Raw genomic sequence first — 19,003 nt, forward strand, 5'->3', positions numbered from 1 at the left:
ATACGATATAGGGTAGGAACAAAATACAATGCATTTCCTCCCAGATAAAATAGCAAATAAACCAGAACTTGAGAGGAAAAGTATGGGTATTTGTTAGAGATCTGTTTAAATAAATACACAGATCTAAGAAAGACTGTTAGAAAAGAACCTCAAGCTGTACAAAATTAATATTTCACTCAGTAAGTTGTAGGGATAGCATTCCAACAAGCAAATATATATATATATATATATATGTCTGACTTGAAAATTTTAATTCTCAATGCTTTGTTCTTTCCCACATAGAAAAAGAGAGAAAGGAAAAATCATTCCAGTGTATTCAGTCCTCAGATTTTCTTGAAAAAGATCCTGGAAAGCAAGGCTTGTGCTTTTATGTAGGGAGAGACAAGAAATTGCAGCCATACAGCTTTAGAGTACCCAAAAGGCTGATATAATTGTGTATTTCTATATAACAATATTCACAGTGTTCTTAAACACGAGTCCTACAGAAGGATTCTTCAAAATGGAAGGAAAGAATGGAAGCACTCAGATTCTATTAACTTATTATGCTTTCCTCTATTTTGAATGAGAATAATGCCACGTGAATCCCTGTTCCTTGCTTCCCACCACTAACTGCATGGAGCTGAATCCCTACGAAAACCCTCTCAGCCTTTCCTGGAGGATTATGGTAAAGAAAGTGTGGAGTGACACTGAACACCCACCTCCCATGTTCACACGCCAGATGCAGAACATACATGGGGATTCTCACGTCTTCTTTGTCACTGCTCAGACATTTTTAGGTAGAATTTCACTCGAGTAAAATGAGTGAAAATGTCTAGATGCAAAAGGATTTGACTCAGAGAAAACCATAGCACGATTCAGGTTCCCAGTGTGGAAGAAGAGCCTCATCAGATGACAGATTCACAGCCCCCAGTCAGTCCAGCATGATGCCCTGACATGGGAGTTCTGTGTTTGTTCTGAGAGTACATCAATAGAAGCTCCTTCAGTTTTTCTTGGATCATCTCCAGAAGCTACTCCAGGATTTCCTTAATGACAAAGAACCTTTTTTACACCATCAATGACTTCTCAATAAAATTCTGACTCTTGGAATTTAAGTCCTGAAAAAAACTGATTTTCTTTCTCTCTATCTCCTTCTATTTTTCATCAATATAGTAAATAACAACAGCTTACAAGACACCCTAATGACTAGAAAATGGGGCACAAATGCTTCAGGGAGCAAGTAATAACCTCTTTCAGCCTCTGCTTTGTATCTGAATGTTTGTCCAAATAAATTAGTGCGACCAGGGAAAGTCAAACTTTTTCTACTGCAAAAATATCAGTCATACTTTAAAAGATAAAAACACTAGATCTTCTCAGACTTTCTATAGCAGATCCACAGAAAAAAAAAATCCTTGTGCTATGCATAGACATGACATAGTTTAAATAAAAATGTGTTTGCAGTCTTAGCAGATGAATTTTGCAAGTGAAGTGTATTATCAGCTTGTCAAGCTGCTGCTGTCACGTTACATCTGATCACGAACTGCGCCCAACACAACAAGAGAGGGAAAAGCCTGGAAAGGCCAAGTTTCCATAGGCTCTCCCTCTCTGGCCACAGCCCATCCAGGCAGGCAGGGGGACTTCCCAGTGCTGAGGAACTTATTGACTGAACTGCTTTGGGGCGCCAGAGGATGCCCGGAGTAGATTTTGCACTTGCAGCAGAGCTGTTACACGTGGTTCACCCAAAGACTGGAGACACTGCCCCCCAAAAACCTGCAGAGACACCTCGGCCATCCAGGGGCACAGCTTCTCCCGGGGCACAGCTTCTCCCATGCCATCCCAGGGCACAGCTTCTCCCATGCCATCCCAGGGCACAGCTTCTCCCATGCACTGTCACACGAGGGAAGAGGCACTCGCTGAACTCTTTCTCCAGCCAAGGACATTTGAATGTGAACAGATCCAATGGATTCCTGTCCAAATGTCCTCACATGTGCAGGATTGGATCAGCCTCGAGAGGTGCAAGCCTAAGGATCAGAACCAGCCCTAAGAAGCTAAATTGGTTTAGCAGTGATTTGCTGTTGCCTGCCCAGCACACACAGCCTTTGTTACATATTAATTTTTCATGGATGGATCATCTGCTTGGTGCTGGATGACTACAGTGCCTCCCAGGAAAAACGTCATTCAGTTGCTGTGGGATTAATGCAAATTACTCAAAACCCCACATATTTGGAGGCCCTATTCCAGTACTGCCCGTAGCAGCAGAGCCACACTTTTAAAAAGTGCTTTGTAAGCTTGCTCTCCATTGTAGTGATATTTATTAATGCAACAAATTTACAGCAAGGATATGAAAAATTCCAGAAACAAATTAAACAGAAGAAAATCTTTTATGGCCATCTAAAACCAAATATAAAGCTTAGTAAAGCTACAATAGAAAGATTTTTCTTAAATTACTTTTTTGCGAAATATCTTATAAAAGCAGTAAAATGGATTTCAGCCAAGAATCTTTTAAATGAATGCACCTTTTGAATCAGAGAAAAAGCCAATAGAGGTCACAGTAAAATCCTCTGCCAATTATCAGGGATAATAATCTACTGCAGGGACATAAATTTAATAAAAGAAAATAACATTTTTCAATTAATCATAATCCAGTAAATTAAGAGGCTATCTTTTTTCTTTATTAAATTGTTAATTTTAATAATTCAGGAGTCATTTTAGACAAGGGTTTGCTTTGATTTTATTTTTGTACAAAACCACGTGAAACTCAACTTCTGTTTCCATGTTTTCCCTGTCCGAGGAGCTTTGGGAGGCATGAAGAGGCGACGGACGCCATTCCCAAACGTGCCGGTGCATTTCTCAGGGAATACCAGGGTGGGAGCCTTACAACAAACATCAGCTTGGATACAGCCACGTGAAGGATTTTTGTAACTACACATGATGCTCAGCTAAGTCTCATGAGCACAACAAAATAATATGCAGATTAATGTGAAAATTTTGAGGGCCTGATAGGGTTTTGTTTCCATTTCTATGCACTTCCCTACCTTGCCTCACCAGCCCTGGTTTTGTAGGAACTGGGCTAATTTAAACCAAGTAAAATGGGGCTTTGGGTCATTAGGGCCTTTACCAGCCTGTTCCTGACTATCCTCTCCTACTTTGTCTGTGGAAGGCAAAGAAAACATTAATGAACTGGAGCAAGACATCCCATTCCAACAGTTTCAGAGGACACTGAATCAGGAGCGGATCAGATGCACCCATACAATATTTAATGGCTGCAAAGCCAGAATTTTCACACCTGCATGTAACTTCTCTTACATCCATGTCATCTCATCCCCCAAAAGACAGTGATTCCCAGGGAAGGCAAATATTTTTGCAGTTCCAGAGGATTCCAGCCATGACTTCACTCACAGCTTCCCAAGAACATATCAGAGCTGTGTTGTGGTCACCGAGTCCTTGAATATCAATGCTTATGTTCATCTCTGACCATAATCTAGGGCCAAAAATGTCTGCTTCCATTCAGCAGTTTCTGAACTGACAGATTTTTGGCTTGCAACTCCCAAAAAATACAAAAATTGAGATTAATTTTGAGACTACTAAGACAGAAGAGAAAGGTCATTATGGATTATATAAAGCACTGGTAAACCAGAAAATTCACCTTAAAATGCTTTCATTCAGCCCCTAGACAGCACTGGTCTGCTCCAAGCAAATGAGTTAATAAAACAACAGAAACTCTTTCAAGTGAGAGCAGAATTAAACAGGTGGTTGATGCTTTTGAAAACCTCACCATTTCTGTCCAGGTACAGAATTACTTTCAAAAGCATACTGATCATGCTAAAAAGCAATTAAAAGAAGAAACACATAATCAGATTGTGCAGCAAGTTCTGCTAACAAAATTGAATTTCTGAGTCTGAATTCTACCAGAGCATGAGGTTAAAATTCTTCCTCTTGCGCCCACATGAACAGTTCTGTAAATACTTAAGTGTCAAGCCACAGAAACATGGGTTTCAAGGCTTTGAAAGAGACAAAGAATGCCAGGATATATTCATATTGCTGCAAAGTATTGTCTTGTTTAGATAAGAGAGCTTGAAATTTATATGGAGGGTTTCCACAGATCTGCATAGAGCCACTGATCAGACAAATTAGAGACATAAGTTAATTATTATGTTCATATATTAGGCCTTAGTAGTGGCACTAGGAATAACAATTAGACGTTCAAGTAACTCAGTTCTGTGAAGTATTTTTGCCACATTATTCTAAACTAACATAACTTATTTTTCAATGCAACTTTTATTTTTCCTAACTATCACCCTTAGTTAATTGCAAAGTAGAAGATACAAAAACCCAAGAATATTAATTGTGTTACAACCTTAGGTTCAAAAGGAATAAGCAAGTGTCAAGAAATATGGCCATGTACGTAAAAAAAAGTAAGTTTATCTGGCTACTGCAAAGAGTAAATGGAAAGCAGTCTATAAATAAACATGATTCATTTATTTATAAATGTCTAGAGATAAGAAATAATAATAATTCTCTGGTGTGGCACAAGCTGACGTATTTATTACTAAACATAATGTACTTAACAACAAGTGTTGTAAGACAACAGGCTGTTTTACTACTGCCTCTTAATGGGAATTACATGAATAATGAGTCTCAGGAGGCATTTACCAGTGATAAAGGTAAATATTGGCTCTAAAAAATGTCAGACAGGCTATTATATCTCTGCATTGCAAGCAAACTATACTATTATTTTATTATATCTAGTACTCAATAGCTGGGAATGCATATTTAAAAGATAAAAAGACTGCTGAAAGCATGGTCAGTGAGAAAGGCAAATAATCATTGATTTCTATTCACACCATAGCTGTGTCTGGATGGTGTGCATGGCTAAAGCAAAACGAGCTTACATCAAGGTCAGTGCAGTGAATGATCTTGAACAGAAACCAACACAGCACAAACTGAACTGGAATGCATCCCATCCAAACCTCAGGTGAAAAACCCCCTTGTTTCTGGTGCTCTTGGTTTCTGTCTAGTAACAGAGAAGAACTTGCCTGAGCTTTCAGCTCTGGCACTTGATGAATTATGCACAATGTACTTTGCATAGTTAGAATGGTCACCCTGTTCTCATCAGCACACACAGAGAGAAGCAAGGACACAAAGAAACTTTGCCTGTACAACCCCAGGGGGAATTAGGGGAAGACAGATGTGAAGTCAGGGTTGAATCAGCTGAACTCTGGCTGGGGCAGGCTGGGGGGAGACTGGGGCAGGCTGGGGCACCCTGGGGGAGGCTGGGGGAGGCTGGGGCAGGCTGGGGGAGGCTGGGGCAGGCTGGGGGAGGCTGGGAAAGGCTGAGGGACCCTGGGGGAGGCTGGGGGAGGCTGGGGAACGCTGGGGGACCCTGGGGGAGGCTGGGGGAGGCTGGGAAAGGCTGAGGGACCCTGGGGGAGGCTGGGGGAGGCTGGGGGAGGCTGGGGAACGCTGGGGGACCCTGGGGGAGGCTGGGGGAGGCTGGCAGGCAGCAAACGTGCTCTATAGGAAGGGGAAGGAAGTGATGCCCCACGACTCCAGGCCAGGGCCTGCATGTCCAGGTCACCCCCCACAGTGTTCCCCTGGGCCCCTGCACTCCTGGCCTCCCCTGACTCAGCCAGGACTGAGCTGGCACAGAGCGGGACTGTGCCTGCTGCAGATTTCTGGGGAAGATCCTAAGCCCTGGTGTGGGGCTGTCTCTTGGGTCCCCTCAGAAGGGACATTGTGCCACCATCAAATAATAAGACTGAAAAGGGCTGCACAAAGTTGTCTTTGGGCTTTCTTTGCTTCCAAGAGGGACCAACGGTCCTCATGGAGATCACTATTCCCTTTGACCGAAAAATTCGTATTAAATGGTGCCTGTATTAATTTGCTAATTTCCACAGTTAAACCAACGTTTCAGAAAGGCCAAGAAACCACTAATAGTGGATCTATGCCAAGAACAATTCTCTGTCCAAGAAACTCAGACTTCTGCAGGTGAAAAAAAGGCAGACCAGACCATAACCTGTTGGCAACACTAACTCATGGTGTCTTGTCTGAGACTTAGGAATCTGTTAATCTAAACATAATTTTCGTCCACTTCTGTGCAGTCAAAATGAAAATATTCACCATAGTCACACCACCAATAACTCAGCTGATATAATCCAGTGGCTTAGCTATGGTTTAAGTCTCCAAGGACCTAAACTACCGAGTGTTTATCTGGGTGGATGTAGGTAGGTCACTTTTTCTATAGCTGCATTACTTCACGGTGAAATGGTGATAATAATGCTGATCTGCTTACAAATGCTCATATCTCCCTCTTTAAATAAATGAAGCTTAAGAGAAAGAATTATTTTGCAGTTCCCTGGGTTTGAAGAAATTAGGCAAGGATCCACTCACTCTGCTCTCCCAGACTTCTTCTATGAGCTTTAGATGCCACTGAGAAAGAATGTCAGGTCCCAGCGAGGTATCAGCTCTCAGCTGTAACACCAGCTGGGACCTGTGGTACTGAATGCTTTACAAAGCATTACAAAGAGGTAAGAGGTAGATAACTAGAAAAAGAGAGGAAAAGTTGGAAATCTTACCACAGTAATGGTACGGTTCATGTATATTAGAAGTCTAGAATGTGGTATTGACAGACAAAAGTCTAGCCCATAATAGGCAATAATGTACAAGAATACTGTGGCTAAGTTAGTTTTAAAAGAGAATTCTAAAATAAACAAGAATGCATTTTATGGAAGCCTTTTTTACCCCAACATGTTTCTAATTTAAAAAAGATCAAACAAAAAACACAGACCAAAAACCAGTAAGATTTTTGAGACAGATAGTTATCACACCTTTTATGAAATTCTTAGGGGAAGCCTAAAATATCTTGAAAACAACTTTGGGTTGTGTGCTTGCAGGGTATCCACATTCCCTTTCTTGCAGTGGATTTCTTCATAAAGAAGAAAGTTTTGAATAGTCTTTCTGTGGTGACAGATTACTGGCTGTAATACATTTCAGAAGAGCTGTCTCAACTCACCCTACTCCTCAGTTCTACTCTCCAGTTGTCCCAGAAATCACCAGTCTGAATCCCATTTCTTCTGCCACCCATGTCACTGCTGGCCAGGGCAGTGCAACAGAGGTCAGGGGGCAGAGCTGTAAAAATACGCCAAGATGAGGAACATCAATTTTAGAGCCCAAGAGGCAAAACTACTGATGCAGAAGACTGCTAAATACAACCAGCTGCCTTATGGCTCTTGAATCTTCCAAGGACACACAGTGAGATTGCTGCTCAGCAAATATGAAATACGGACTTACAGCAAATCAGAAAAGTAAGATTTTCTCATTGCTCCTAATTACTGTTTGCTTCGGGGGGAAATGGTAGAGTGTCTATTTGTACAAAATACATTAAAAATATTTCTATGGTTAATATTATAGAAAGAGTGCAAAACCTGCTGACCCTTAGACAAATTTGCATCAGTGCTGGGACTCTGCCAAGGGCAAAATATCCTTGGGGAAAAATAACTATGTCTTAAATATGTGTATTTAGAGCTTAAATTGTGGGATAATGAGGAGGAATTCTCAACCCTCATGACACAGTCCTAAACCTCCAATCAAATTAACAAAATGCTGTTAACATTTTTTTAGATTTATACAAATACATATGAATTTTCTCCAACTTCAAGTGATTCTTCTATCTGCTGTAGCTTCCGTGTTAATTTGCACTTAAACTTTGTTGTCCACTAACACAACAGGATTCATGTAGAAGATGCTATATTACATAGTTTCCTGAAAAGTGTGAACAGAACCACAGCTCCTCCTAAACTTTGTCAGAACAGTGGAAAGTCTGGGATTTGCCAACCACTTGAAGCTTTCCTTGTTACTTAAAGCAGTTTGTACAGAGTAACCACAGCTTTGCATGAGCCAGAGCGAGCACCCCAAGAGTGATGCACATCTCAGTAAGCCCCAAAACTTCAGTCCAATTTCCCATGGAGATAAATAATGAGCTATTCAAATGTGTGAATGACACTTGCACATAAGAAGTTTGATTCTAAGGGGATATTTTAACTTGTAGACAGATGCAGAGCTCTTAATCTCCTTCACTACACTCATCTGCCATCTTTTCCTCCTCCTATCTCCACAAAGTCTTATTGTGTGGTCAGGGGAGGTTTAGGTTGGATATTAGAAAAAGGTTCTGCCCCCAGAGGGTGTTTGGGCACTGCCCAGGCTCCCCAGGGCAGTGGGCACAGCCCCAAGGCTGCCAGAGCTCCAGGAGGGTTTGGATGATCCTCTGGGGCACAGGGGGTGACTCTTGGGGATGGGCCTGTGGGGGGCCAAGGGTTGGACTGGATGATCCTTGTGGAGTCCCTTCCAACTCAGCATATTCTGTGGTTCTGTGAATCTGTGATACTTTGCTTTACAGTCTTTGGAGTTTCTACAGATCTGTTTTTCAAGCTGTGTTTACCTAGACAGAGCTGTCACTTGAACTAAGAAAATTAAGGTGGCCAAATGTGATGACTGAGCACATGATGGCCAAATATCTCTAGACTCTGGTCAACCACTGAAATGGGGGTGCCTAAACCAGTTTGGGTCTTGGACCATGACAGCTGAATTGTATTGATTTTTCACTCTAACAGACCTCGTTAAAACAATAAATCAAGGAAATACATATCTCAGTGATATTAACAGAACATTTGAGGTAGACTTTCCTTGCAAATTCCCTTTATTTCGCTAAAGCTTCAATTACCTGCTTTTGTTTCACTCTTGCCTTTGCCAAGACTTGTTAGGGCTACATATAGGGAAGAGACTCAGGACAAAAGTGAGATGACATTGTTTCGTGCCACAAGGAGCCATGGGATTAAAAAACACAGAGAGCTTGTGGAAAGATTTTGTGGCTGCAGGCAACCTATGTCAGAATTAGAGAGCAGCAGTCCTGGGACAGCAGTGCCCCAGAGCTGTGACTTGTAACAACTGTATATGGCCTAAATACCAAAAAAATCCCCATTTAGTCATCTCCAATCTAGTCAAAGGAGACACTAAAACACAGAAAGGAATAACCAAGTAGTTGCTGCCTTCCAGTCCATTCTGAGCATCTTATCCTGAATTAACATGGCCTTTGTATGTGACAAAAAATGAGCTTTTAGAATAAAAATATATTGTTACTATCTGTAAGATATTTCATCACCAAACTGGATCTTTTGCATGAGTACAACCCCACTTAGTTCATTTTAAATATAATTTGCCTCCACATGGTAAATTGAACTTGGACTCAAAAAATGGAGAAATGATTTTGACACTAATGAATGTTGAACAAATACTGGAATTTACTTGTATTACATTATACTTAATGAACAGGTACTTTGAATATCAAGCTTCCTGGATTCCATGTCTTTATGAGTCAGTAGTGTATAGTTTGAGAAACCTGAATTAGGAGCACCTATGTACAATTGGTTTAGTCTAAACTGAGTAAAATCGCACCATATGATGGGTAAGATTGAGCCATAGGCATGAAAAATACCCTGTCAAATACTGCAACCTAAAATGTCACTGCCTGTGCTCATAAGGTTTCTTTCTGCAGAGTTTAAAAGATACACTTGTATTTTATTTTGAGTAATATATTTTTGGTCTAAAAGAGTTGTGATGAGAAATTGTCAGTATTTTATCTCAAAGTTAATAGAAGATATAAGATGCTATGAAAAAAAAGTGGAAGTCTAAATATGGTGACTAAAATGCAAGGTAGCAATATTATTAATATGCTATCAAATGATTCATGGGAAATAGATAGCTGACTAAAAAAGAATCCTGCTCAAGTTCCATGAGTTACTAAAATATATTATGTTAGGTATATTCTGCTACATGAAACAAATCCTCACATCTACAGTCTGTCTTAAGTTTATACTGAATAGTATGAAAAGTGTATTATGTACAAAAGACAAAAAGATGAACAGTGAGGCCTTCTAGGGAGGAAAAAAAAGCACCACAGATAATGGATTTCAGAGATTCGGCCCCAAAGTATCAAGAAGTGAAAAAAGCCCCATGTGCAAGAAAGGAAGACTTGAAGCTGCAGCAGAAGAAGTAAGAGGGAATAAGTTCCCATCCTCCGATAAGCAGATTTGAGGATGTTCATATACATGCCAGGACTTTACTGTTTACTGGTATTTGTATCTCTACATGTTTGATTCATGTTGAGAAATCAAGACCAGAGTAATGATTTGATTTAAGAAAGGCCTCTTTCCAGCTACATCACAAAACTTCTGCTATTGTAGTAATTGGGCCAATATAAATATAATTAAGATAGAATTTAATTCCTGACTAATTTGGAGAAAAGATATCCGAAAAAAATAAAGAAAAACATTCCTGCACCTTAATCAAGGTGATTGCCACGATCATCTCTCCTCTGATCAAAAGATCTGACAAGAAACTGCAGCCCTAATTAGGAACAGTAGTTTGAATCATCCAACTCTAGACCTGCATTCAGAGTTGGCAATTATGAGGGTTTTATCTGTGAGCTTTTTGCACCTCAGCATTGAACAGAGATTTGAAATGTTTAATAAAGTTTGCAGTTTGTGACTATGATGCTGAATCATGTGTGGAAAAAGTCCATGCTGGAATCAGGCTGGGATACAAGCAAATGGTTTTTAGTGAAATTACATTTTCAACTGTATAGAAATAGAGGATCCCAGGGAGATCCAGTGGCCCTATTCATAACTTGGGTGGCAGTTTTTAGGCAAAAATCTATCTTCATAATCTTATGAGGTGATTAAAGACAAAGCCTCAATTAATGAGGATTGTTATAATGTGATTTGAAGCGGATTATAGTATCATTTTACTTCCTGGGCTCAGCTGATGGAAATAGCAGATGAGTGCAGACACAGGTAGGATCCTTTTACTGAGCAATAAAAGAAAGACCTACAAGCCCAAACCTGGAAGATAAACCAGGAAAGCAAGCAAGGCATGAGATCTGGGCTTCTGCTGCTGCACACGGACCAGGGCAGGGCTTTGGGAGCTACTGCTGAAAATGTGCAAACTTCAACCCAATGCACTGCGGCCACGAAGCAGGAAAAGGAAAATCGGAATCAAAGCTCCAGGCAGACAACAGTGGCAAATAAATAAGAAAGAGAATTGTTGTTGGTGTCTACTTTTTTCTTCCCTACAGCACTAGGATGTTAAATACAGAAATACTGTTCAACTCTGGATAAGAAAACTGAGACAAGGAATGAGAAGAGGTTACCCTGCAGTGCCTGAGCAACACACCATGTACCTCACACGACTTAATACAGATCAAAAATTTTTAAAATATAGTAAGTTAAAAATTAAAACTTCCTCTGATAGAAAAGTCAAAATAAAATGTGTGGCAAGAATGAGGAATCTGTGCAGTAGTTCAGATAACTAAACATAAAATTATATGTTACCTGTTTCATTAGGAAGCAGTAACTGAGCAATTTGACTAGACCAATTAATATTACGCAGCAAATTAAAATCAATTGCCCTATTGGGATATTTTCTGTAAAGATAGAATTATTATTTATCAGGAAAACCAAATTCCTAATCCGAAGTGAAGGAAATTAATCTGCTTCCTCACAAATCGTACTGATCAAATGGTGTGAGCCTCTGAGGGCAGTTCTGCCTCGTTCACATATGGAGGAGAAGCGCGAACAAACCGGTCCGGGAGTCCTCCCTGTACGTCATCTTTGATAGATGAGCCGCTAATTGCAGTTTAAAGAGATTTGTAAAGCCTCCTTTGGGCCGCCCTGGGTGAAACCTGAGCTTCAGCAGCACAGCTGAGAGCCCAGAGCCCAGACAGTGCTGCGGCTGCCTTGAGAAAGGGACTACACAAACGAGAGCTCTTTAGGAAAAACCATTAGCAGAGCAAGGGAAAGAAAGGTCGATAAGGGAATCACAGATGAGAGGAGAGCAGATCAATACCAGAAACAGAAGCAGATCTCCCAAGTCTTGCCCAGTGTCTCTTCTATACAATGCTGTGTCTCCCTCACGCTCAGGATGTAAAATTTACGCATTAGACTCTCTTCCTCCCCCTGCCCCATCCTCCCCATCCCTATCATTGATTATTTCCATGTCCTTTCAGACCTTGAAAGATGGTGAAAAGACAGACTGGAGGCTCACCTTTCAGCTCTGCTGGAACAATCATCCAAATATTTGAAAGGGATTGCATGTAACCTCTTTATAAAATTAATCTCCCTCCTCCAACAGACCTTGCGGCACTGAAACAAATAAGTCTCCCCTGAATCCCCATAGTAATCAAAGTGCTGTAGCCCTTGCTATAAACAGATTTAAGTTATCTTAGCTCTCTTATTGCATCACTCTACCAGACAATCTTGCTATCACAAAACAGTTGTCATAAATGACCTTGAAAATTATGTTAACCCACAAAGGCTCCACCATTGTTACAGCGCAGGACAACTTAAAGTAGTTATTTCTATTATTTCTATTCTTAACACATCCATAAGAGAAAAAGCTGCACTTGGGAGCATTATTTTAACTTCTTTTTTTCCCTCCAGGTCTTATTTATCTTACAGAGCAGGGAGATCCCTGAAAACAGATATGATATTAAAAAAAAAAAAAACAAATAACAAAACTCCCCCAAACTTAAACACATCTTTCCTTATTTCGACTTTAAGATAGAAGCCGAGGTTAGTTCTAAGGCATTTTCTTCAACATATAACAGAATCCAAACTCTTTGCACAGTCATACTCAATTAGCCTGTGACTGACAGATGCCAGACTGGTCCATAATCAGGATTCTGTATAACAGACATTCAAAGAGACTAAAGAAAAAAGTCACAGAAAACTGAATTTCGGTAAGTAATCACACTACTGTTACTTCATTGAGAGTTGGTTGCATAGGCTTCTTTATTCCTTTCAAAGACAGGCATGAAAAGAAACAGTCAGCTTTTCTTAGCAGAGAAATCTAATGAAGTTTACAGATGAATGAAGTCATCCAGGAATGAAAAATTAAACAAGTTCACCTAACAGAATTGCACATTTCATTAGGATCTGCACAATACTTAAAATATTGAGCAGAGCATATGCAAAAATTAGGAATGTCTTCCTCTGCCAGACTTCCGACAATGTAATATTTTCTTCATTCAAACAAAGGGAAGTTAGCAGGAACTGTCACTTGTTCTTCCCAAATGCCTCATAGTTAATCTCTGAGATTATTCATTCTTCCTCCCTTTATCATTATTCATATCATAACCACAGGCCAAACCACATTGTGCCGAGTGCTGTACACACAGGGGCTAAAGAAAGGAGTGTGGCCTTGATGAGTTTTCAAGACAACTTAAGAACTAGTTTTCAAAACTATTGCCAGCAGTATTGACACAAAAAATGCACTCTCTGTTTAAGGACCAGTGTAGCTGGAAAGCACCAACTGCCTTTTCACACGTTATCTCCTTCCCACCTGCAACAAGTGTTTCACTAGAACAAAAGCTAGTGTTTAAATTACTATATTTTAGAACTTCTGTGCACTGAATTTAATCATCAATGAGTCGTCTGAGTACTCAGACTACATCAATGAGCTGGGTACTCACTGGAAACAAAAGCTGCCATGAAGTAACAAGTACAGATAAGATCGTCTCATTTCTGACTGTCCTAATTACTGCAATGGTCCTAATTACTACTTCCTTTGCTTAAAAATTACCCCTGTTCCCCCTCCTGCACGTGTTCTCATGTGGAGCAAAAGTGAAAACGAAGTATTCTGGAAGGAGACAACTAGAAGCAGTTTGGGAATGGGCTTGTCTTACTGTGCTGATTGTGTTCCTCATTGTAACATCAGTGGTCATAATTAAAATGTCACCAAGAAATTAAAAACGCTCCTACTCTTCAACATAAATAAAGCTCTGTTTATTCAACAAGAAGAAGGATTTTTCACACAAAATACCCTTCTCACACTAATTTAATGAGCTCATTTTCTAGGGAGGATTAACTGATGTTTAGATGGAACTTAATTATTCTTTGTGAGATAAAGTAACAAATTAGGATAGACTGTGTGGATTAGTAAATAAGTAATTTATTTTTCTATAATTAAGACTTAACTTCAAGCACCAAGTAAGATGGGTTGTGCTATCAAGCTACATTTTCCCAGCATTCCTGAATTTCAGCATGTTAGTTTATTATGCAGAATTGAAGGGCATTTAAGAAAAAGGAGAAGATACAGTGAGAAAACTAGTGAGTAAAAAAAATGCTACAAGCTTTCATTATAAATATTTACACATGAAGCATGTTTTGTACTAAGATTACAGAAGCATTTGAACTGCAGAGCCCAACGGTTTTCAGAATCACAAGAAGACAGTCTTTTATAGCTCTTCCATTGTTTATGCAAGGTATTTAAAAAGACAAAGAGCTAAGTATAAATTAGCCATATTATAATCACAGAGAGATGGTTAATACAGATTGTACAATCGCTCAGACACCAGGAATGCTCCAATATCTTTATGAATGGTCATTCACTATCCCATCAGGAGGCCAGAAGCCATAGGCACAAATTCTGATATTATTCTATGGTTTTCCTGCCGTGATTTTAAAGTCAGAAGTTTCATGAAATGACTCAGCTCAGTGCCAGCTCTGGTTCTCACCAGCCTACATTCCATGTGTTCCTGCTGCATATCCCCAGCTGCAGTCCCTGACCTGCAGGGCCATGGGACAAACACCAAACCAGGCTTGGGGGCTGAAAACCGGCAATTTTGTGCTTTGGTTTCATTTCAACTGAAACAGGCCCATCATTTCAGGCCTGCTCCATAACACCATTAGTAGTGATACACCTGGAGCTGTTGAGCAATGCTCTGGCCATATCCTGGTTCATTCTGGACTTCAAGCAAACAGAAAAGGCATCAGCACCCAAAGCATTGGCCACTGTGCTCTCAGCAGGGAGCAGCAGGGACCCCGCAGAGCAGGCACACCCACAGTCAGTCAATAACACAAGTTCACAACCTCCTGAAAGTCACTCTGTGCTACTGCATTAACATTGACATTTATAATCAAGCTGTTAGCTGTAATTTCTGAAAACAAGTGCATAAATAATGACTGAATATGTAAATTAGATCATCTATTAGAACAGCTCATAGAACTCTCTTTTAGAGAGTGCATATACTCTCTAGACAGATCACAGGTTTCAGTCTCCCCACGGCAGGAAGGGGGGGAGCTCATACCATTCCCAGTGCCTTGGACCACTAGAATTTGAGGAGCTGCAACTATGTGTGTGTCCTCCTTTAATGCCTGACAATAACCATTGCAGAGAGGATACCTACTGCCTTTTGACGTTCAAGAAGAGCACAAATTTACTCCAAGGGTCTTCTTGAACTCTCAGGTTTCTAAACTTTGGATTCCTTCCCTTGCGGCATTTTTCTCATTCAACTCTACCTTGTTGACAACTAACCATGATGATTAGCCTGCTGACATACACAGACGGTCAAATAAGATTAGCCACAATTGGTGCAAAGACAGATGATGTATTTGACTTTCACCTTTTCCACTGAAACCTCAATATAAAAATGATCACAATAGTCATAAGAACTACTTACAAAATTTGTCCTTTGCTCCTTGGAAAATCAGATACCGATGAGGGGAAGGAGCTGTTTCAATCCAATGCATAAATAATCTGTCATCATCTATTCTGTTCAAGCCTAAACAGTGCAATCATGCCTCTCTTTATTTTGAAACTTAGGGCAACCAGACAAATTATTGATCTCTTCATCAAGCATTTCAGTGTGAACTTTGATTAATTGCTTATGCTTCTTTCTGGGGGTGAGGAAATCTCTGAACTGCAGTGGCAGGTGAGAGGAAGCTGTGAGAGGCTGCTCCCAAAGTCCTAAGTGTTCACCTGAAGGCCCTCAGAGAGGCTGAACTCCAGACTTCGACACACTTGCACTTGTACCTCGTTTGAAACACGAATGACTACTAAAGTGTTCAGTTCAATGTTGACCTTAGGTCATAAAAAAGGAAAACTCAGAGAATGTTTACAGATCTCAAAAGAAAGTGCAACTGAGGCAGAGCTTCCCATAACTCATTAATCATTCACTGAATTAAAACTGGGGTGTTCAAAAAGCTTTTGCTGAAACAACATTTTGCTCAGAGAAAAAAAATCAGAAAGCATGCATAGAATATTGTTGTTCCTGTTGCTGATTTTAGAAAAGTTCTTGTTAACATACACAGGAATTTTCAGCGAGACTTTTGTTCAATAAGAGTAATTATTAACTCCTTGGATGATTTAGAAGACCAGGATCCATAAGGGAAAATGAGAAACTCAGCTTGTGGAAGAGGACACAGCACCAGCACCAGCCTCTTCTTGGGAGCCACCACATTTTTGTGAAAAGGTGAGGAGTTGGAGGTGCCATCAAGAAACACCCTCAGTTTCTCTTTCCTTACAGTGAAAGGCCTCCTTTTCTCTGGGAAATGCTCTTAGGCATTTTTCTTGTCTTTTGCCTTTTTTACCTCTTTTTGTTCTAGCCACTTTATTTTCTCTGGGGAAGGAATTGCTTTCCTTTTCCTTAGCTGCATGCCATGAAACAAAGTTAGCATTGGTAAATTAATCGAACTCAGTGCAGTGCTTCAGTTTGCACTTCACTAAGGCTTTGTGCCCTTTGTGCCTGGAGCCAGCACTGTGCCCACTGAACACTGAGTTCCACAAAAGGGTCACAAAACAATGGCAGACTCAGAAGTGGAAGATTAAAAGGTCTCAGGCTGAGTGAGTGGAGGTCTGTGACCGACTGACATGTGAAACCTGTATGAGCATCAAACAGCTGCACAGGAAACAAACTGAAGAAAAATGAACAACTGTAATACCTCTATCAGCTTGGCCATATTTTTATGAGGATGTATGTATAGGCCTAAATATGTTTGTTTATCTTTTTTATTGCTTGGATCTCAAGTTTTTCACTACTTCTGTATTTGGAGAGGAGGGGAAATCAGAATTCAGAGAAATTAATTCAGTGAATTTGGAAAAGTCTGAGACATATTCAAGGCTATCTCTTGTGATCAAGCTCCCAAATAAGTAATTGATGCTCATAGCTTCCTGAGTTTCATCCAGAAAGCAGAAATAATCTGAAGTAGAATCCATCAGAAAAAGCTGAGCAATCAGGGACCCTTTTCAACCTTTTACTCTCAGCTGATACTGGGTCTGCTCCCTGCAATTCCCATTTCATTGACTTGACAACCTTTCTCGACCTTATCTCCTGAATTAATATAGCTGAACTCAGATTTTTCCACAACAGGGACTTTTTAAAACATGGTTTCTTGTCAGCTGTATTCAGGATGGAGGGACCTCATTGTGCCTCATTCCCAGCTCACTCAAGAACAGCAGCTTGCAAAGGTGGTGTCAAAGCTCACAAGTCCTTATCCCCACCCTCTGCTGAGGAGGAGAAGAGAGTGAGAGGAGTTAACACGTGGTGGAGACACATGAATTGGAAAACAGCGGCAAACAGTTTGCGAGAAAGTGGATGTAAGGAAGTTTCAAAAAGCAGAGCAGTACATCCGATAAATGGAGAGTTTCTTCGTGCACACCTGCTTAAGGATAACTTGCCTAACATTTTGACCTATAACTGTTTTAGGTTTGACAACTATTTCCTTTGCAAATAATTTCCTGAATTAAAAACAACCATCCCAAATACCACTGATCTAAGAGAACATGACAAAACTCTTGCTGATTTCCTGATTTTAGCTGTTAACAGTGTCAGCTCCATCCCCCAACTGTCAAAGGGTGATTTTTGGTTCTGAAGGAAGGGAAAAAAAAAATTTTTACAAATGTGTTTTCTGATAGTTAGTAAGTCCCTTGAGTAGGTAACTCTGCTCAATTTGAATATGCCTGTGGCTTTTGCTACTTTTACCATTCTCCAACCACACGTGGCTTTTTCCAAAATAGATTTTTTTTCTTTTTAGTACTGATTTTCTCTTGTGATATTACAGATACAGAGCAGAAAGCAGCTCAGTGGTTTTTAATCCCAGTTCACTCTGCCAGATCCCCTAAAGAATTATGTACTAGAGACGAGATTCAGCCCTTCAGCATGGCAACCCTATGAAATTCAGCAGCTTATAAAAGTCACCAGCAAAATGCCTTTTCAGTTTTTGTCATTTTTAAGCAAGGTAGCTAGTTCATCATTACAAAAAGAACAAAGCAACTAAGACCCCAAACCATGTTGGTTTTCCCCTAATATTTAAATTATTACTTAAATAATCCAGCTTCTTTAGTTCAAAATATTACTTGGTACTTTTACTCCCCCACAGAGAATTGAGGTGGGCTTTCCATTACTCTCATGGACCTTTTTCAACTAGAAAACTCAAAAAAGTGGATCAAATTGTGATTCTATGGAAGTCAGCTACGAATTATCATTGACTTTGAGAGGATTTTGAGTTTAAAAAATGATTACATGCATGTATGTGTAATGTTATTCCTGAATTTCCTGCATCTCTGTAGGACTGGGAAGGAAGTATAAACAGGTAGACTGATCTTCACATTTCTCAGATGTGAATCTTCTTCAAAGATTCTTCCATCTTTGAATTTTTAACTTTGAAGTGCTTGGATTCAAGGGAGAAAATATGATTATTCTCTGGGAGATTTTAACCATCTTAAGATTTTTTTTTTTGTTTGAAGTGTTCTACTTATAGCAGTAAACTAATTATATGCAATTAGAACACAGCAAAAGTCTCAGAAAATGAGAAGCTGATAGAAAGCTACAAAATTATAATAAAATGAAAGCATAACTATTTTTAAATACAGAGTTCCATCTTTCAGTCTTGATTTTTTTCAACCCTGCATTGTATAAAAGAGTTATATAATTTACCTTTGCCAAATGAAAATACATGTATATTTTAAATTAATTAACTTACAACTTTGTGCTTGCTTTTCATTAATATTTTAGCAAATAACCTAACAGGAGAATAATTGCAGAAGCTGCAATGCCAATATCAAAGTTACTAAATACTAACAAAAATGTGGTCTTGAAAGCAAAGTCATATATATGAACATCTATGAATATAAATTCTTTGTATTTCCCCCACTCAAAGAGAAACACATCCATATCTAAGTATCTAGGGTTTGATCA

This window comes from Chiroxiphia lanceolata, chromosome 15 (assembly GCF_009829145.1).
Source record: "Chiroxiphia lanceolata isolate bChiLan1 chromosome 15, bChiLan1.pri, whole genome shotgun sequence".
Taxonomy (NCBI): Eukaryota; Metazoa; Chordata; class Aves; order Passeriformes; family Pipridae; genus Chiroxiphia; species Chiroxiphia lanceolata.